Source organism: Poecilia mexicana, unplaced genomic scaffold (genome assembly GCF_051168715.1).
Source record: "Poecilia mexicana isolate PSO_F unplaced genomic scaffold, ASM5116871v1 scaffold_19, whole genome shotgun sequence".
NCBI lineage: Eukaryota > Metazoa > Chordata > Actinopteri > Cyprinodontiformes > Poeciliidae > Poecilia > Poecilia mexicana.
The window spans coordinates 8966110-8982077 of NW_028263388.1; the positions used below are offsets into that span (position 1 = coordinate 8966110).

Consider the following 15968-nt stretch of genomic DNA (forward strand, 5'->3'; position numbering starts at 1 on the left):
CTTAGGGCCATATTGCCCAGGGGAGGGAGTGGTGGGAGGATCCGGAGCTGTAGTTACTTCTACAGCTCTCTTTTATCCAAAGTGAAAGTTGCATCTGTGTTCTCGGAGCAAAGAGCTGCTCTCTCTGTCCCCATGGGAGAGCTAGTCCTTCTCACTGCCTCCATTTACAGTGGCGGTAATGGTGCGCCCTTCATATTTAAAATTTAGCGGATGACCTTGTTCTCATAGTGGTCTTCAAGCCATAACCTTTGGCACACAGCAGCTACACAGACAAGGATCTTCAAGTCTGGATATGTGGTTTTTCAACTCAAGAACAGCCTCGTCTTCACTGAGGATAAAATTTTCTCCAACTGGAGTTATGCACATCGATTTGCTGCAATTTTAAGCACTGCAATTTTTCTAAAAAATAAAAATCAGCTGAAAGAAAAGTTTTAAAATTTTCTTCAGAGCTGTCAAAATGTAAAAATATATCTACTCAAGCCATAAATGTAGTAAGATACACCTTGTTGGTACCTGCTAAGACGTTCTCCACTGTGTGTATTAATGCACATTTAGGTAGCTATAAGTATTTTCAGAGTGTATTCATATATGGTTCTGGTTGTAAAAAGTGGTTACTTGAGCTACTGTTCCGTCTCCATTAAGTCAAACTGATCAGCCTCTTTGCCTTTGACCTTTGACAACAACAAGGGGTCTTTATCCGCAGAATTGCCACTTCATTGACACCAGTTTTTTTTATGTTATTATTGCAATATTTTACTATCTTATTACTTTTTCATGTACCATTTGTCTTTTCGATTATATGATTGATCTAATGGTGTCATATGACTGCTTGTATTTACTTTGTGTTCAGCACTTTGTGTACAGCCAAGCTGCGTTCAAAGTCACTTAAATTTTTATTCTGGAATTTGTGTAAACAAGCAATTAAACAAGTGGCCAGTGATTGGATCAAAATCCAGATTCAAGGAGCTATTTTCCTCCAGGTGTTGTTTTGTGAATATTTTCCAGAAGATTTGTGTGTTTTGTTTAACAAAAGATACCCATGAAGGCTAAATTGACCCAATTTACATGAATGCACCCAAAAACCAACACAAGCAAAACATGGAAGCATAATACCAAAACATGTACCTCTTATTACCAAGTAAAGTTTCAGCTGTGTTGAGGAAGCTCAATCAAAGAAAGCCCAATTCTGCCCAATTCTTTGACAGTGTTTGTTTTCACCACTGAAGTCCTTTCCCTGTCTGCACATTCTTGTCATTCTTTCATTCCAGTTTTGTAGTTTTGTGTTCCTCCTGACTTCCTGCCCAGCGGCCTCTTTTGTTTGGTCTTAACAGATTGATAATTAAAACACACCTTCCGTTCTTTTCTCTTTTTTTTTTTTACATGTCTTCCCTCGAGTTCTGCATTTGGCTGTTGTACTATCATCACTGCCCACCGTTGCAGATTTGATTATGCATCCAGATCCCCTCCCTCTAGTCAGTATTCTGCACAGGGTAGATGCACACACGGCACTAACCACTACATAACACTGCCCTGAAGAACAATTTTGCGTGAGGACATCTGTAGATATAGAAACCAGCATCTACAGTCTTAGGAAGAAGAAAGCACACCCTCTCTTAATTCTAGGGTTTTGGGTATATGGAGTTATTAAAATGGAAGTAATGACCAAGATGAAGCCAGAATAGAAAGTCTGTGTTCCAAGACTCAGTAGAGCCTTGTTGCAGCCATAGGTTTTTAAATGGAAAGCAGTCACAGTATGGAATGTGCTCTTTGAAAGTTTTCAATCTAAGAAAGGAATGGAAAGACATTCTCCAAAGAAGAATGGGCTCGATTTCCTCCACAGCAGTGTAAAATACTCATTGCTGTTTATCACAAGCACTTGATGGTTGTTGTTGCAGATTACTTTCACATACAGTTTTAACTGGATTGGTTTAAATAGCTTTTTTTTCTCTCTCCCTTAATCAATGCAATTATTTCAAAGTTGTATTTTGTATACTCAGGTTATATTAGTCTGATATTATTCTGACATCTGGGAACATGTATTTTTCAATCATTCACTTTATTGCTGAAAACAACGTTCACCTACAAAGTGAACATTTCAAAGTAGATTTCATAGAACCACAGGAAATAGATGCTGGACAGCTTGGCTTTAAAAAGAATGCACTCAAGAACAGCGTTATATAGTTCTGGAGAGTCACAAAGCGTTTTCCAGCCCTTCTGCGATTTTTCCGCCCTCTAGTTGCCACCAGCAACCTGCGCTGTCAAAGGCCAGAGAGAAGAGATCCCTTTTTCATATTTCCCGTACCAGACACAGACCGGAGTGAGTGACCTCTTTAAAATGGAGTCTGGGCTGACTCCATTCACTTGTCTTCACTCTTGCTGCTTTTACCCTTCCTGTTACTGTCATTTGTAATTAAGGGCACTGATGGAGGGCGGGCAGCTTATGTTGTGTAGGTGCACCGAACATGAGGGGAACACACTGGGCTTCACAGACAACAATGCACTGCAGACGACATGACCAAGCTGACCGTCAGCATGCATGATTAATAAGATTTGTGTCTCATTTCCCTAACTGTGCACCTTTCCGTCCGTCAATCCATTGTCTACACTGGCTTATCCTTGTTGGACTGTTGCTTATCTCCAGTAGGTTGCTAGTCCATTACAGAGCAACACCAACACACATAGAAATTACAACCATGGCCACACACAATCTCTACTAAGAACAATTTAGAAGACCTAACATTCATGTTTTAGAACTGTGGGATAAAGCCACAGAACATGCTAACTCCTTGCATAAAGACCCCAGGTAATGATTGCAACCCAGGACTTTGTTGCTGCAAAGGAGTAGTGATAGTAACTCTAAATGAGTTACTTGTGCAAATTCCTTATTTCAAACTAAGAAACACAGTACACAAGCAGCTCAAACATTCAACCTGCTATCCACACAAATCATAATGACCAAAGGCCCATCTGTACGTGTATCCATCCTGATCCTCTTACCTGTCAGGCTCCAGTTCCCATCTTAGAAACAGACCTCCCCATAAGGTACGTCAGCTCAGATTTCCCAACCAGCTTGTTTGCCTGAAGCAAACTTACTCTGATTTCCTCTCTTGGGTTATTAAATGTTTCCCTTTCCACCTTCCTGTGAGCCTACAGGAGTATCACAACATTTGTATTATTGCTGTGTCGTTCACTACTCTCAGTTCCTGACCAAAAGAGGTTACGTCTTTATGTCTCCTTAACACAAACTGAGAGCGTTTGTGTTTTGTAGAAATGTACGATGTGCTCACATTCCAGAGGTTCAAGCTGAACCATATGTGGAGATGGGTTTTGATAAAGAGCAGCTTCAAAGTTTCATGTACACAAGAGATGGTTAAACATAAGTAACTCTAGTTTTGGGAGTAACTCTAGTTTTGGGAAGGAGGGATGTTTATTGACTTTGTCCCTCCAGACCAGTCTAAATTTTGGCTTGCTAAAGAGTCTTTAATTATAAGTCTTGCAGAAATATATATTGTATACAACCCCAATGTACTTCACTTGTTTAAATTGCTTGTGCTTGTGAGTGTGTATGCCTGGGATGTTTGGCTGAGACCATTAAAACTTCCCCAGCTCAGTTCTCAGTGTCCTGAGTGTTTGGGTCGTCTCCATTAAGATGTAAAGAGGCTTTAGGATAACTAAGATAATGTTGACCAATACAAATCATTTGGGAGCAAGTTGGCCTACAAACCTGACTCTGTTTTTGTTTCCGATTTCTTTTCATAAGATGTGTGTTTTTGTTGTATATTTCGTTACTGACATCCTAATTATTTTCTGCTGTGAGAAGCTTGTAACCTCACTGAACCTGATGTGCCATGACTCTGTAAATAGGGATTGAACCCTGAGTGATCGCAACTACTTAAGAGTCAAGCACTGGCCTCTCCGTCACATTGTTTATGTCAGCACTCCGCCTGCACCAGTGTGTCAAATGTTCATGCGGTTCCCGGCTAATTGATATGTGTTAGAGAGTAGGATATGGTGATGTGCCAAGGTCGTTAACTGAAATGTGAGGAATAATCATTTTTGTTTCAGGGCCGTGAGCCAACGCATGGCACAGAGAGTAAGAGAGCGAGAGACAGCTGATTCCGATTGTCCGGCCAACTCAGCCACAATGTGAAGTAAACTCATCTGGAGAAGATCCAAAAGTTGTTCTTGGAAGTCAAGCTCTCCTTAGTTTATCGGAGAGGCATCAATAACCCGGAGGCTGATTTTAGTAGGTACAAAGATCATTAAGCAGGGTCCCAAGAGAAACTTCAAATAAATCTGAAATCAGAGAGATAAACAGCTTGAAAAGTACATTTCTGTCCAGCCATCTGTTTTGCTCTGTGTTCTCTCAGCATTCAAATTTCTTCTGGCTCTCATAAGTTTACTTTCGAATATCCTTGTAATGCGCCCACTCACGCAAAACAGCGTTTCGGTCCCCTACAATTTTACTTTGCTGATCACTTTATCTTATCTTGACTCATTAAGTGCGAGTTAATGTGACTTTCCATCCAAGAGTCTACAATACCTGAGCCGAAGTGGATTACCATAATCATCTCCACACAATTGTGTGATACAACCAGATTGAATTCATGCAGCACTGGTGATTATATTACAGCATTCTGTGACACTTTTTTTTCCCCATTTGCGCAATTTGTCCCGTATGAAAAAGACTCTAAGCCCTGTGAAAAATTGCCTTTGTGCCTCGTCTTTTTATGCTGCCTTAGCCAGGGAAATTGGGTCGCAGGAAAAATGTGAATGAAACACGGAAAGAGAGCTCGTTTGGTTTCCAAGGAGTCTCTGTGACGTGGCAGCCGTGAGAGGAAAGCGACAGAAGGCCTTACATGAATTTAGGGGAGCAATCACAAGCGTCATATCTGCTTCTTACTTGTGAATCATTGCTGGAGAGAGACTTCTTGTTCTGCAGAAGTAAGTTTTGGCTGTCTTGCCTTTGTTCATAGCAAATGGCAAAGATGAAAGCAGAGGGCTATAGAGAACACTGAGTCCATTTGTTTAGTCAGCAGAGGTTACTAAGAATAACAGGAAATGGGTCTCAGCTTGTTGCTTTCTGTGTAGAGTTTGCTTGTTCTCCTTGTGCAGGCGACAGTTTTCTCTGGCAACCCCAGAGAAACCAGAGTTCTCTGGGGACTCTGGTTTCTTCCCACAAAATGCCTTTTTTTTTTGTCTGGTAACTCTGAATAGTCAATAAATGTGTGTATGTGTCCACAGATCTTTGTCTTGTGTGTCTTTGTTTTAGTTCTGTGATTCACTGACAGTTTGTCCGGGGTGTATTCAGCCTCTCACCCTGTTGACTGCAGACCATAAACACGATTAGAAGTGTATTAAAAACAGGAGCTGTAACCATGTTCACAAGTGAAACGCATAGTACACAAAGCACCTCAAGTGTATTTAACAAGTGGTACCAGTTTTATTCCCCCCCTCCAGAATCTAGAATATACTTTCCTGAAACTTGCTAGCCATTTTATGGGAAATTAGAGATTGCTGTTCAAAACTTACAAGAAGATTTTTGGAATTCGCTAGGTAGTTTGCTGGAACTTCCTTTGAATTACCTGGTTAATGTGCTAGTTACCTTCATGGACCTTTCTGGGTGCTTTCCTGGATCTTTGCCATAACTTATAGACTATGTTCAGGAACATTATTAGACGAGTCCTGTCAAGGATTTTGCAAAGGGCATTTGAAAATTTAGAGCTTACTTTTAAGACCTTACGTCCTGTAATTTTTATGGAACTTAGTGGAAACATTTCTTATCTTAATTGTTGCTGTCATGGAACTCAACAGACTCTCTCCCAGGACTTCCCATGAACTGACGTTACTTTTTGGAACTTACTTGTCAGAACTTTATTGAACCTTTTGATTGCTTCCAATGAATGTACTGATTACTTTTATTTAAACATTTCCAAGACTAACTGGTAACTATTAAGTTTCCTGAAATTTAGCAGTGACTTTCATGGAACCTACAGGTTACTTTCTGACACAATCATATCAGGTATGATTGTGTCATCTTTACACAACCATAGTTGCCTGTACTTGTAAATGCTAAATGAGGACATTCTTTTGTTGTTTTAGCATAAACTGAAAGTAAAGTTGGATGGGCTTTCCTTTGCAAATAAATAAATAGAACGGGATCCTTGGACTGCCAAAGATTAGAACGACAGAATCCAAACTTTGGCATTGAAAACTGGTGCCCAAAGTTAGTTGTTGCTCCTATCTAAGCCCACCAAGATGAAACAAAACAATTAACTCAATTAGTAAAGAATACAGGGGGGTAGCAGTAAAACTTAATAATTAGTTTAGATGTTTACATCCCTAGAGATCTGGTGTATACTGACACAGGACGCAAAATGACTCAGCAACTTTGAATTTTTGTTTCTTTAGTGAATTTTTGTAACTTTTACACCACTTTCCAAAATTGGCAGCAGCTCCTTGCCAATGTATTCATACTGCTTAAACTTTTTATACATTTAAACTTTATTCATTCTTATTATTAAACTAAATCTCCAGCATGGGGAAGTGGGATGATCTCGACTTTTCTCGACAGTTGCTTCTTGACCTCATATGACAATGCACTTTCTCGTGATTTTATGTGATGGGTCAACACAAAGTAGCATGTGATTGTGAAAGAAAAGGATATATCAATTTAAGAATCTTAAATCTTGTTTGGCATGCCAGTGTTCAGCCTACTTTACTATGTTACCACTGGATGAATTTTGTGTGGATGAGGCTAAGAGCACTTCAGTTTGTCGTGGCTAGTACCGCAAGCGATTTTTTTGTCAGTCCTACCTCAGCAAAAGTTACAAGTAAACTGAGCAGATGGTGAATCCAAGCATAAAAACTTTTCTTTTTTTTCCCCAAAAGTCAACAAGGTTGCAACATCACACGTGATTTAAAATGCATGCTCAATGAAAGAACAGGACTGCAGCTATTATTTATACCGCAATGTCTGGAATCAAAGTGTATCATATTTTTACTTTGCACAAAAGGAAGCAGTACTTTCACTCATGCAGAGTTAAAGTCCAGCACTTTATCAATAATCCTCTTCTCTAGTTTAATTAAATCTGTAGTACAGTTGTAGTGTCCAAATACAGCTTACACACTCGGGTGATGGGCAACATACTGGCTGTGGTCTTCTTCACTGAATGGCCCCGCTATCACTTAGCAGAGATGGTCTGCAGTAGCTTGATAACTGGATGATTCCCTTTAATCTATTTTCATATCCTGCTGATCCTCTCACTCCGCGCTCCCACTTTGCCACAACTACACAACACATGTACACATGTTCTGATCCTTTTAGCAGCACATAACAAAGAGAGGCCATAATTGTACTTCATGTGTAGAGGAAAGATGAGAACCTGTGGCCGGTTTTCAATAGATACCAGAGCTCCGACAGTAGAACCTGTGCGAGTACTTATGTTTAGAGCCTGTATTTTGTTATTTCACACCTTGTCCAGAGACGGAGCAACACTCATCCCCACCTAAAACTTTATAAGAAAAACCTTCAAGTAACCTACAAAACTTTGCCAGAAGCGAAACGCTGTTTTTATTCGTTATTCCTCGCCTTAAGATCATGTTATTTATGACTCACTGGTAAAGAGGAAAGGTATCATTCACATAAAACATAACACCGAGATTGATCTGTTTGTTGACTTATTTGTTTTGTTTAGCCAAGCATAAAAACTCCCTCGCCGGGGAACATCAAAAGTAAAAGAGATCTGCAATGAAAAGGTGCTTTATGCATCCAAATACTTTGAAATGGACGTCTAATGGCCTGCACTGCCTGTTATAGGTGAGCTGGTCAGGCGGCACAGCGCAGAGCTCGATACAGGGCTGGTTTTCACAGCACGTACCCCACAAACTCTTTCCTGTGCATCGACTCTGCTACAAGGGAAAAGAAGGTGAAGAAAAACTGCTGCATTTTTGCATCAATTTGGACCGCTTTACACATACCCAAATAACAAACTTGCAGTCTTTATTTCAACGACATTGAAAGCCAGGACACTGTAGAAAAAGTAGCTCTTGAGAATTACATGCATGCATTTGAGATTGTAGCATGATATATATATGCATATATATATATATATATATATATGGGTTGCATGAAAAGGGTTCGACGTGCTTCAAACACATCACAGGACTTAATATTCAAGATAATCTCTTGTTTACTCATGTTTTGGCACACAACAGCTGATTTCCAACACATCAGCATGCATGACAAAATGCGAAACAGTGTTTAAAATATACATGTGCTACTGTGACTTGTTGAAAGACATTTCAGTTATTATTGAGCTACTTAAATGTTCAGAAATTGAGTTTTTTCAATATTTTTCTGATTATAAATTTGCAATGTCACACATTGGCTTTTTAAACTTCAGTGAAGAACCATTGCTACAGTAAGCACTCTGAAAAGAACTGAACATTTAGCATTACAAGAATCCTTTCCTGTAGTTTTAAAATAAGGATTCTATCCAAAATATGAATAAAATCACAACTAAACTAACAGCAACTAATGAGCCCCAATCATTTAGTTCAAATAGTTGCAGCTGAAAATGTGCTTTGCCTGGAACACAGTCGCCTATGAGTGAGGCCGTAACAGCCAGAGGAGAAAACAAAGGAGCACACCTCCGCTTGCATTGTCGGGTTCTCAAGGAAGAGAACGCGACAAGGTAATGTTAGACAGAAGCCTGCTGCTTTCCCAACATCTCAAAAGAAAAAAAAAGTCCTCACATATCCTCCTGTCCAAGCTGAGAAATGACTTTGCTGCGAAAGCAAGACAGTGATAAATAGAAGCGTTCAGCAGACTCCTAGGGAAGCCGCTAACAGCTTAGAACGGGGTGGAAGTAGCACAACCGCTTTTAAGAGCCTCCCTTTTGTTGGTCTGGGTTTGTTGTGTGTCTCTAGGGTTTGTGGGTGTTTCTGAGTCATCCCATCGTCGGACGGAGCCTTTGATAAATGCTTCCGAATGAGTACAGATCTCCAAGAAACCCACCTTTGTTCTTACCAGGCACCAACTTGTGAAGACTGCTATGTAAGAGGTTGGTTATTATGAGTCGTTTTATGTAAGAAAAAGTCAAACAATCTATCTTTTACTTGTGATGAAAACTCATTGAAATCTAAAGAATTTATTTTGTTGTCTGTCGAATAAGAGTTTATATTTTGGTTAAGAAAATGAAAAGATTGGCATATTTTGATGTAATCTATGTGGGATTTCATGATGCAGCTGTTCAGAGCAACAAAAAAGAATTTCAATAAAATCAGGGTTTTGTTGATTTAGTTTCCAACAGAAGATGTCTTTCCTCCTCAAGAGGACAGACAAAACAACTTCTTTAGAGGTTGGATCAACTACCAAATACCAAATTGAATTGACCAATACCTTGCCAAGGTATTCAGTACCTTGACTAATTTTGAACTTATTTTATTGTTTAACAACAGCAAAATCCAGTTTGTTATATTTGGGTCGAAAAATGTTTCTTCAGCCTTATACACTGTTTGATGTGGTTGTCCTGCCAGAAGACGAGACTGCGCCATTTTCTGGCCCAGATCCAATTAAACTAGCAACACTACAGATGTGATTTAATAGATTGATTAAAAATCATTAACTGTTCTAGAGGTCTTGCCTGTGTCTATTAATCTCTTGTTTCAGTTTGCCGTCTGGGAGGCGGAGTAAGAGGTTGTCATGGAAACATTTATCTTTAAACATTTTCTTGCCAACTGCGACCAACTTCCTTTTTCTCAGTTGGTGACTAAGTTTTTTGTGTGCGTGCTGTACATTTAAACCTGATTGATTGATTGATTCTCACTGAAGAAAAGCATCCCCAGTCATAATGCATGTAAGGATATTGTTTTCATGGTGATGTCTTCCACACATGCTGTGGAGCATGACGACGTATGGGTGTCATGACAATAGGTTGGCTTATCTGACTACGTATGTTTGCATCTCTTGTACACACAACTGTCTTAATGATGCATAGAAAGACATGGATTTAAAAATCTGTGGTTTTCTACTAAATCATTATTTATCACAAAACTTAGAATTATTTATATGACCTGACCTGTTCCTACAAATGTCTTAATCATGAATTCAGTTTGACGATTATTAGATTATTTAAATCTCAGGAATGAGACATGTGAAGGTGAGTCACAGTAGGCAGAGGCATGACTAAGATTGCCCAGCAACAATCCCACATCTTAATCAAAAATTGGCAGTGACTAAGAAAAGCAAAAAAAAAAAAAAAAAAAAAAACAACAACAAAAGCTGGAAGAAAAAAAAAAGCTGAAAAATACAAGAATTTCAGTTAAATTTAGTTTGGTTAAATCAATGCACTTTAGAGAACACAGGTCCAGTTCCTATCAAAGCTCATTTAAATTCATCCACCACAGTTAGAACCATATTTAAATCCAGTTACATTCAGCCAAGTATAGTAGATCATCTGATATTGTTCAGCAAAGCTTGAACTGCCTTTCTTCTACTCTTCCCCATGCTTTCACTATGTGTATTTCTGTCAATACATGCTTAAGGTCACTGAACATTTGGAAAACCCATTTGTGTGTAAGCTTTAACTTCCCCTCTGATGTCTTGAGATGATACTTCAGTATTTCCACATAATGTTCTTTGTGATGCAGCAAAATATTCAAAAGCATGAATATGCCACTGCCAAACCTCTGAGTGGAAAGGTTTCCCTCAAACAAATGATCAAATTTAGTTTCTCCAGACACCAGGCCTTATCTTAAAAATTAAAGTCACTGACTAAACTCTCCCAAAGAGGAGAAAACTGTCCTGCCAACGGCAGTAACCGTTTTACCAGGATGCCTCAGTAGTCTTCAGACTTCATTTATGTCTAAAATCCAAGCGCTGAGTTTGTCCATGTTATTTCAGAATATCTAGTTAAAATGAAGAAATCAATTGTTTTTGCAATCTGATTGGTTTACCTACAGTTAAGTTTGTGAACATGCATTAGATAATTGCTTTGAACTCAATCAATTCTCACGTGAAATGAAGCGTTCCAAGGAACTGTCAGAGCTGCAACAAATTGTTAGCATCTGTATACCCAGACGCTGCTGTGGAGGAAGAATATTCTCTGGGTTCATGAACCATTTCCCAAGCTTTATGGTCCCAGGATGCAGCTTTTTAAACTGGTGCTCACTCATGTGTAAACAGCAGGTCAATTAACCTTGTATCTTTGCTGTGCCCTCCCATTTATTCAGCTCATGCTGTATTTCTATTGGTGGTTCCATTTCTACCTTGCTGTCCCACTCTAGATTCTGTCACTCATAATTGGTCATCTGTTTGTTTAGTGCGCCTTATTATGGAGATTGTTTTTATCTCGAAGCTGCAAAGAAAGGGTTTAGTGCTTTTACATGTTACTCTTTCATCTAGTGCTTAATTTAGCTCGCGTTTTCATTACACCAGTCGCAGAGTCGAACTGCGTGTTAGTGGTTAATCTGAAAAGCAAACGTGTCAGCGGGTAGGAGAGCAGATAATAAGAAAATCAAGCTTATTGTTGCTGTTTGTAATAAGCAAAAGCCTGCTTTAACCTCTTGCATTAGTACTTGGCGCTGACTCATTTCACCTGTGACAGGCTCGGTAAATGTCAAAGTTTAAATCAATTTCTTTGCAAAGCTGTACATCCTTGAGGCACTTTTGCTCTGCATTCAAGGGCTCCTTCTGTTCTTATTCAGATCACAATTCTGCGAAAATCCTGTACATTAATTGCATCCAGTAAGTTCTACAAACATGTTTAATTAGGGAACATGCCTATGAAAGATTCTTAAATGGAAATTAGCAGGAAAACCAAAAATTTCAAAAGCAGCGCAGGAAATATACACTGGATATATGTACTGCTACAGAATTGAAACACCTGTGACAGAATTCCATCAAAGACCCACTTATTCCCATTCTGCACTATGCAGATGTGTCACTCACTTCGGCATGCTGGATGCTTGAATTTGAAAGGGAAATTGGTGACAATTTTCTGATTTATTCAGCTAAAAAAATAATCTGACAATGGGGAAAACCAAAAAAGCAATGCAATTTCATTGTGACATCAAAAAAAGTAATATGCTACAGCAGTAAGCAGTGATTTCAACACCTTTCATTCTGGTATACACACACTATTCAGAGTGTGACTGCACTTATTGACTGCTGCAACTGAAAGATCCTAATACACTCCTGATCAAAATCTTAAAACCAGTCAAAAAATTGCAAGAATTTGCATTTTGCACTATTGGATCTTAAGAAGGTTCTAAGTAGAGCTTCACAATGTTAAAGGAAAAAATCAGTGCAAGAGACAAGAACTTTTGAGGGGGGAATTTTCTGAAAACTGCATTTACACTCAAACATGATTTTTTCAGCTGACCAAAAGTTTAAGACCATAGTCTTTAAAAGCCAAAAGCTGGATTCCATGTCATTTTCTGTCAAGTCTTTACACTGTCAAGACCTCCTGGTGGCAAAAGCAAAAAAGCTCACTGACTTTGAACGTGGTAGGATTGTTGAGCTGCATAAGCAAGGTCTCTCACAACGTGCCATTGCTGCTGAGGTTGGATGCAGTAAGACAGTCATTTTGCATTTTTTAAATGATCCTGAGGGTTATGGAACAAAAAAGTCGAGTGGTAGACCCAAAAAAAATTTCACCAGCTCTGAGCCGCAGGATCCGACTGGCTGTCCGACAAGACACGGGACGATCCTCTACCCAAATTAAGGCCATTACTGGTGCTGACTGCAGCCCAATAACCATCATATGGCATCTGCGAGAGAAGGGCTTCAGAAACAAAAAACGTCTTCAAAGGCCACGTCACAAAATTGCCCGTTTGGAATTTGCAAGGGTGCACCAAACATGGGACATTGAAATGTGGAAGAAAGTTGTCTTCTCTGATGAGAAAAAATTTAACCTTGATGGTCCTGATGGCTTCCAATGTTACTGGGATGACAAGGAGACAACGTTCTTAAGATCCAATCGTGCAAAATGCAAATTCTTGCAATTTTTTGACTGGTCTTAAGATTTTGATCAGGAGTACAACAGCTGTACGCAAAATTAACTCCCCAGGCAGATTTTGGTTTAAAGATATTTTTATTCAACCAACAAGTTTGTTCCTGATTGGAAATAATGACTAAATAATGTAAAAAGATGATCAATTAAAAAAAACAGCCTTCTAATAGCTATATCTTATTATAAGCTATTAGAAGCTTACAAGATTTTCAAAAATTTGTGGAAAAAAAAACTGTTGTTGTGACCCTTTTGCTCCCACCATCAATTCTATATCAGTTTCTAGATCTAACTCTTCTTGGGCTAACCTCAATTATTTTCTGTCATGCCCCCCCCACCCCCAGGGATCATATTTTTTTGCTCCCCTCCACTCAGTGCCCTTCCCTCCCCAGAATTTAAATACTATTTCGAATCTCTTCATATTTAATAATTTATCGTACAAACCAAACCGCTGTTTTATTGTTCTAAGCCTCAAAATAATTTCCAAAATCAGTTTATTGAGAGAATCACTAACATTTAATCAAGATTACTCAGTTTGAAAAAGAAAAAGTGCACTGGGATGTGCATTTTTAGTCTTGATATAGTAAAACTTTTTACAACTATAAGCACTGGTTACTTATCAGTTTCTTCAGTTTTCTGTTTTCAACATACTGCACTAAATTGTAGAATACTAGTTGGCACTAGTTTAACAAATGAGTAAGTACTAAATTCTTTAGCACATCTGAAGCAGATTTCAGCCCCAGGACTTTGAAACGATTTTTTAAACAACTTAGAAAAAACTAGACTTGCTGAGCTATTCACGTTACATATCACTCTATCAAAGCTTTTTAATTTAACGACTTTCTTCCGGCAATATTGTGTGCTTACTCTGCCCATATTTAAATTACTCTGCTAATAGAACTAGGCTTTAATGGTATTATTATTGTATTTGAAAATGAAAATTTCTTAGCCTGGACATAAAACGCCGTCTTATGATTAGTTTGAACACTGCTGCCACCTAGTGACCGGAGGCTAGTTTATCAGTTAACATGAATAGACAATTATAAAGTCCTGCATGTCGCGAGCCCCCGACAAGCATCCCACTATTTGAGAAGTACCGCTTTAACCGCTCAGCCACAACAACCCATGTACGTGAACAGTTTAGACACCAGGAGACAGTTATAGATTTATAGGAAAAAAGTATAAAAATTGCTCTCTTTATTATCTGATTGAAGGACCATTTGACTCTCTGCGCTCTCTAAAACATAGACTGGCATATATTTTACCCATCAAAACATTATGAAAGCACTCAAAATTGGGGACAGGATACGAACCTGTGCAGGGAGATCCCAGTGGATTTGTATTCCATCACCTTCACCACTCGGCCATAAAAACTCACATACATGAAGAGTTAAGACACCAGGAGACAGGAATGGAAAAATTGCTCCCTTCTTCAATATATGACTGAAGGATCTTTTTACTCTATGTTCTCAAGAACATAGACTAGCATAAATTTGGCCGATTGAACAATGATCGTGACCATAGAACTTAACGTTGTTGGCAGGATTCAAACCTGTGCGGGGAGACCACAATGGACTTCTAGTCCATCACCTGAACCAATCGGCCACAACAACCCACATAGTAACATAATAACGACACCAGGAGACACACCAATGGATTTATAAATAAAAAGCCTAGGACTTGCTGTCTTCTTCAATCTCTGATTGGAGGAACTTTTTACCCCTTGCGCTCTCTAAAGTGTAGACTGGCATATATATTGCCAATCAAACATAGGACTGCACGTTGTTGGCAGGATTTCACCCTGCAAGGGGAGACCGAATGGATTTCTAGTCCATCGTCTAAACCTCTCGGCCACAACAACCCATGTACTGGTTACATTAGGACACAAGGAGACACCAATGGATTCATAGGATAAAAGCTGCACTATGTGATTACAGGAACTTTTTACTCTGTGCTCTCTGGAAAGTAGACTGGCATAATTATTATCAATTAAATATTACCAATTCACTCAATGTTGTTGGCAGGATTTGAACCTGTGTGGGGAGACCCCAATGGATTTCTAGTCCATCGCCTTAACCACTCGGCCACAACAACCCATGTACTACATATGTCTGGACACCAGGAGACACCAATGGATTCAAAGGACAAAGCCTTAAACTTGCACTCTTGATCAATATCTGATTCCATGACCTTTTTGTTCTCTGTGCACTCTGGAAAGTAGACTGGCATAAGTATTATCAATCAAATATTACCAATTCACTCAACGTTGTTGACAGGACTAGAACCTGCGCAGGGAGACCCCAATGGATTTCAAGTCCATCGCCTCAACCTCTCGGCCACAACAATCCACATACTAGTTAAGTTAGGACACACCAATGGAATCATATCACAAAGCCTGAAAATTGCACTATTTTTCAGTATCTGATTCCAGGAACTTTTTATTCTCTGTGTAATCTGGAAAGTAGACTGGCAGAAGTATTATCAATTAAATGTTACCAATTCACTCAACATTGTTGGCAGGATTCGAACCTTCGCAGGGAGACCCCAATGGCTTTCTAGTCCATCGCCTTAACCACTCGGCCACAACAACCCATGTACCATACAGGTCCTGACACCAGCAGACACCAATGGACTTATAGGACAAAAGCATAAGAAGTGGCCTGTTCCTCAATCTATGATTGCAGAAACTTTTTACCTCCTACGCTCTCTGTAGTGTAAACTGGCACATATAAAACATAAGACTAAGCGTTGTTGGCAGGATTCGAACCTGCGCAGGGAGACCCTAATGGATTTCAAGTCCATCGCCTTAACCACTCGGCCAAAACAACCCATGTACTAGATATGTCTGGACACAAGGAGACACCAATGGATTCAAAGGACAAAGCCTTAAAATTGCAATCTTGTTCAACATCTGATTACAGGACCTTTTTGTTCTCTGTGAACTCTGGAAAGTAG

The 15968-nt window shown here is 39.2% G+C and overlaps 3 non-coding genes across 3 annotated transcripts; all 3 read right to left on the reverse strand.

Annotated features, from left to right (window-relative positions):
• Positions 1 to 15025: 15025 nt before the first annotated feature.
• trnas-aga (transfer RNA serine (anticodon AGA)) lies at positions 15026 to 15107 on the reverse strand. The gene has a single exon. It is a non-coding gene; the product is annotated as a tRNA-Ser (tRNA).
• Positions 15108 to 15521: 414 nt separating this feature from the next.
• On the reverse strand, positions 15522 to 15603 carry trnas-aga (transfer RNA serine (anticodon AGA)). Its single transcript has one exon. It is a non-coding gene; the product is annotated as a tRNA-Ser (tRNA).
• A 156-nt stretch (positions 15604 to 15759) lies between these two features.
• trnas-uga (transfer RNA serine (anticodon UGA)) lies at positions 15760 to 15841 on the reverse strand. Its single transcript has one exon. It is a non-coding gene; the product is annotated as a tRNA-Ser (tRNA).
• Between the last annotated feature and the right edge of the window lie 127 nt (positions 15842 to 15968).